The sequence below is a fragment of the Uranotaenia lowii genome, chromosome 2, assembly GCF_029784155.1.
Source record: "Uranotaenia lowii strain MFRU-FL chromosome 2, ASM2978415v1, whole genome shotgun sequence".
Classification (NCBI taxonomy): Eukaryota; Metazoa; Arthropoda; class Insecta; order Diptera; family Culicidae; genus Uranotaenia; species Uranotaenia lowii.
In genome coordinates, this window is record NC_073692.1 from 93,980,198 (window position 1) to 93,986,197 (window position 6,000).

The window sequence follows — 6,000 nt, forward strand, 5'->3', positions numbered from 1 at the left end:
CAAAAATGACAAATGACAAAAATGACAAAAATGACAAAAATGACAAAAATGACAAAAATGACAAAAATGACAAAAATGACAAAAATGACAAAATGACAAAAATGACAAAAATGACAAAAATGACAAAAATGACAAAAATGACAAAAATGACAAAAATGACAAAAATGACAAAAATGACAAAAATGACAAAAATGACAAAAATGACAAAAATGACAAAAATGACAAAAATGACAAAAAATGACAAAAATGACAAAAATGACAAAAATGACAAAAATGGCAAAAATGACAAAATGACAAAATGACAAAAATGCAAAAAATGACAAAAATGACAAAAATGACAAAAATGACAAAAATGACAAAAATGACAAAATGACAAAAATGACAAAAATGACAAAAATGACAAAAAATGACAAAAATGACAAAAATGACAAAAATGACAAAATGACAAAAATGACAAAAATGACAAAAATGACAAAAATGACAAAAATGACAAAAATGACAAAAATGACAAAAATGACAAAAATGACAAAAATGACAAAAATGACAAAAATGACAAAAATGACAAAAATGACAAAAATGACAAAATGACAAAAATGACAAAAATGACAAAAATGACAAAAATGACAAAAATGACAAAAATGACAAAAATGACAAAAATGACAAAATGACAAAAATGACAAAAATGACAAAAATGACAAAAATGACAAAAATGACAGAAAAATGACAAAAATGACAAAAATGACAAAAGAAATGACAAAAAATGACAAAAATGACAAAAATGACAAAAATGACAAAAATGACAAAAATGACAAAAATGACAAAAATGACAAAAATGACAAAAATGACAAAAATGACAAAAATGACAAAAATGACAAAAATGACAAAAATGACAAAAATGACAAAAATGACAAAAATGACAAAAATGACAAAAATGACAAAAAATGACAAAAATGACAAAAAATGACAAAATGACAAAAATGACAAAATGACAAAAATGACAAAAAATGACAAAAATGACAAAAATGACAAAAATGACCAAAAATGACAAAAATGACAAAAATGACAAAAATGACAAAAATGACACAAAATGACAAAAATGACAAAAATGACAAAAATGACAAAAATGACAAAAATGACAAAAATGACAAAAATGACAAAAATGTCAAAATGACAAAAATGACAAAAATGACAAAATGACAAAAATGACAAAAATGACAAAAATGACAAAAATGACAAAAATGACAAAAATGACAAAAATGACAAAAATGACAAAAATGACAAAAATGACAAAAATGACAAAAAATGACAAAAATGACAAAAAATGACAAAAATGACAAAAATGACAAAAATGACAAAAATGACAAAAATGACAAAAATGACAAAAATGACAAAAATGACAAAAATGACAAAAATGACAAAAATGACAAAAATGACAAAAATGACAAAAATGACAAAAATGACAAAAATGACAAAAATGACAAAAATGACAAAAATGACAAAAATGACAAAAAATGACAAAAATGACAAAAATGACAAAAATGACAAAAATGACAAAAATGACAAAAATGACAAAAATGACAAAAATGACAAAAATGACAAAAATGACAAAAATGACAAAAATGACAAAAATGACAAAAATGACAAAAATGACAAAAATGACAAAAATGACAAAAATGACAAAAATGACAAAAATGACAAAAATGACAAAAATGACAAAATGACAAAAATGACAAAAATGACAAAAATGACAAAAATGACAAAAATGACAAAAATGACAAAAATGACAAAAATGACAAAAATGACAAAAAATGACAAAAATGACAAAAATGCCAAAATGACAAAAATGGACAAAATCGACAAAAATGACAAAAATGACAAAAATGACAAAAATGACAAAAATGACAAAAATGACAAAAATGACAAAAATGACAAAAATGACAAAAATGACAAAATGACAAAAATGACAAAAATGACAAAAATGACAAAATGACAAAAATGACAAAAATGACAAAAATGACAAAAATGACAAAATGACAAAAATGACAAAAATGACAAAAATGACAAAAATGACAAAAATGACAAAAATGACAAAAATGACAAAAATGACAAAAATGACAAAAATGACAAAAATGACAAAATGACAAAAATGACAAAAATGACAAAAATGACAAAAATGACAAAAATGACAAAAATGACAAAAATGACAAAAATGACAAAAATGACAAAAATGACAAAAATGACAAAAATGACAAAAATGACAAAAATGACAAAAATGACAAAAATGACAAAAATGACAAAAATGACAAAAATGACAAAAATGACAAAAATGACAAAAATGACAAAAATGACAAAAATGACAAAAATGACCAAAAATGACAAAAATGACAAAAATGACAAAAATGACAAAAATGACAAAAAATGACAAAAATGACAAAAATGACAAAAGACAAAATGACAAAAATGACAAAAATGACAAAAATGACAAAAATGACAAAAATGACAAAAATGACAAAAATGACAAAAATGACAAAATGACAAAAATGACAAAAATGACAAAAATGACAAAAATGACAAAAATGACAAAAATGACAAAAATGACAAAAATGACAAAAATGACAAAAATGACAAAAATGACAAAAATGACAAAAATGACAAAAATGACAAAAATGACAAAAATGACAAAAATGACAAAAATGACAAAAATGACAAAAATGACAAAAAATGACAAAAATGACAAAAATGACAAAAATGACAAAAATGACAAAAATGACAAAAATGACAAAAATGACAAAAATGACAAAATGACTAACAAAAATGACAAAAAGTGACAAAATGACAAAAATGACAAAAATGACAAAAATGACAAAAATGACAAAAATGACAAAAATGACAAAAATGACAAAAATGACAAAAATGACAAAAATGACAAAAAATGACAAAAATGACAAAAATGACAAAAATGACAAAAATGACAAAAATGACAAAAATGACAAAATGACAAAAATGACAAAAATGACAAAAATGACAAAAATGACAAAAATGACAAAAATGACAAAATGACAAAAATGACAAAAATGACAAAAATGACAAAAATGACAAAAATGACAAAATGGCAAAAAATGACAAAAATGACAAAAATGACAAAAATGACAAAAATGACAAAAATGACAAAAATGACAAAAATGACAAAAATGACAAAAATGACAAAAATGACAAAAATGACAAAAATGACAAAATGACAAAAATGACAAAATGACAAAAATGACAAAAATGACAAAAATGACAAAAATGACAAAAATGACAAAAATGACAAAAATGACAAAAATGACAAAAATGACAAAAATGACAAAAATGACAAAAATGACAAAAATGACAAAAATGACAAAAATGACAAAAATGACAAAATGACAAAATGGCAAAAATGACAAAATGACAAATGACAAAAATGACAAAAATGACAAAAATGACAAAAATGACAAAAATGACAAAAATGACAAAAATGACAAAAATGACAAAAATGACAAAAATGACAAATGACAAAAATGACAAAAATGACAAAAATGACAAAAATGACAAAAATGACAAAAATGACAAAAATGACAAAAATGACAAAAATGACAAAAATTGGCAAAAATGGCAAAAATGACAAAAATGACAAAAATGGCAAAAATGACAAAAATGACAAAAATGACAAAAATGACAAAAATGACAAAAAATGACAAAAATGACAAAAATTACAAAAATGACAAAAATGACAAAAATGACAAAAATGACAAAAATGACAAAAATGACAAAAATGACAAAATGACAAAAATGACAAAAATGACAAAAATGACAAAAATGACAAAAATGACAAAAATGACAAAAATGACAAAAATGACAAAAATGACAAAATGACAAAAATGACAAAAATGACAAAAATGACAAAAATGACAAAATGACAAAAATGACAAAATGACAAAAATGACAAAAATGACAAAAATGACAAAAATGACAAAAATGACAAAAATGACAAAAATGACAAAAAATGACAAAAATGACAAAAATGACAAAAATGACAAAAATGACAAAAATGACAAAAATGACAAAAATGACAAAAATGACAAAAATGACAAAAATGACAAAAATGACAAAAATGACAAAAATGACAAAAATGACAAAATGACAAAAATGACAAAAATGACAAAAATGACAAAATGACAAAAATGACAAAAATGACAAAAATGACAAAAATGACAAAAATGACAAAAATGACAAAAATGACAAAAATGACAAAAATGACAAAAATTACAAAAATGACAAAAAATGACAAAAATGACCAAAAAATGACAAAAATGACAAAAATGACAAAAATGACAAAAATGACAAAAAATGACAAAAATGACAAAAATGACAAAAATGACAAAAATGACAAAAATGACAAAAATGACAAAAATGACAAAAATGACAAAAATGACAAAAATGACAAAAATGACAAAAATGACAAAAATGACAAAAATGACAAAAATGACAAAAATGACAAAAATGACAAAAATGACAAAAATGACAAAATGACAAAAATGACAAAAAATGACAAAAATGACAAAAATGACAAAAATGACAAAATGACAAAAATGACAAAAATGACAAAAATGACAAAAAATGACAAAAATGACAAAAATGACAAAAATGACAAAAATGACAAAAATGACAAAAATGACAAAAATGACAAAAATGACAAAAATGACAAAAATGACAAAAATGACAAAAATGACAAAATGACAAAAATGACAAAAAATGACAAAAATGACAAAAATGACAAAAATGACAAAAATGACAAAAATGACAAAAATGACAAAAATGACAAAAATGACAAAAATGACAAAAATGACAAAAATGACAAAAATGACAAAAATGACAAAAATGACAAAATGACAAAAATGACAAAAATGACAAAAATGACAAAAATGACAAAAATGACAAAAATGACAAAAATGACAAAATGACAAAAATGACAAAAATGACAAAAATGACAAAATGACAAAAATGACAAAAATGACAAAAATGACAAAAATGACAAAAATGACAAAAATGACAAAAATGACAAAATGACAAAAATGACAAAAATGACAAAAATGACAAAAATGACAAAAATGACAAAAATGACAAAAATGACAAAAATGACAAAAATGACAAAATGACAAAAATGACAAAAATGACAAAAATGACAAAAATGACAAAAATGACAAAAATGACAAAAATGACAAAATGACAAAAATGACAAAAATGACAAAAATGACAAAAAATGACAAAAATGACAAAAAATGACAAAGATGACAAAAATGACAAAAATGACAAAAATGACAAAAATGACAAAAATGACAAAATGACAAAAATGACAAAAATGACAAAAATGACAAAAATGACAAAAATGACAAAAATGACAAAAATGACAAAAATGACAAAAATGACAAAAATGACAAAAATGACAAAAATGACAAAAATGACAAAATGACAAAAATGACAAAAATGACAAAAATGACAAAAATGACAAAAATGACAAAAATGACAAATACAAAATGACAAAAATGACAAAAATGACAAAAATGACAAAAATGACAAAAATGACAAAAATGACAAAAAATGACAAAATGACAAAAATGACAAAAATGACAAAAATGACAAAAATGACAAAATGGACAAAAATGACAAATAAAATGACAAAAATGACAAAAATGACAAAAATGACAAAAAATGACAAAATGACAAAAATGACAAAAATGACAAAAATGACAAAAATGACAAAAATGACAAAAATGACAAAAATGACAAAATGACAAAAATGACAAAAATGACAAAAATGACAAAAATGACAAAAATGACAAAAATGACAAAAATGACAAAAATGACAAAAATGACAAAAATGACAAAAATGACAAAAATGACAAAAATGACAAAAATGACAAAAATGACAAAAAATGACAAAATGACAAAAATGACAAAAATGACAAAAAAATGACA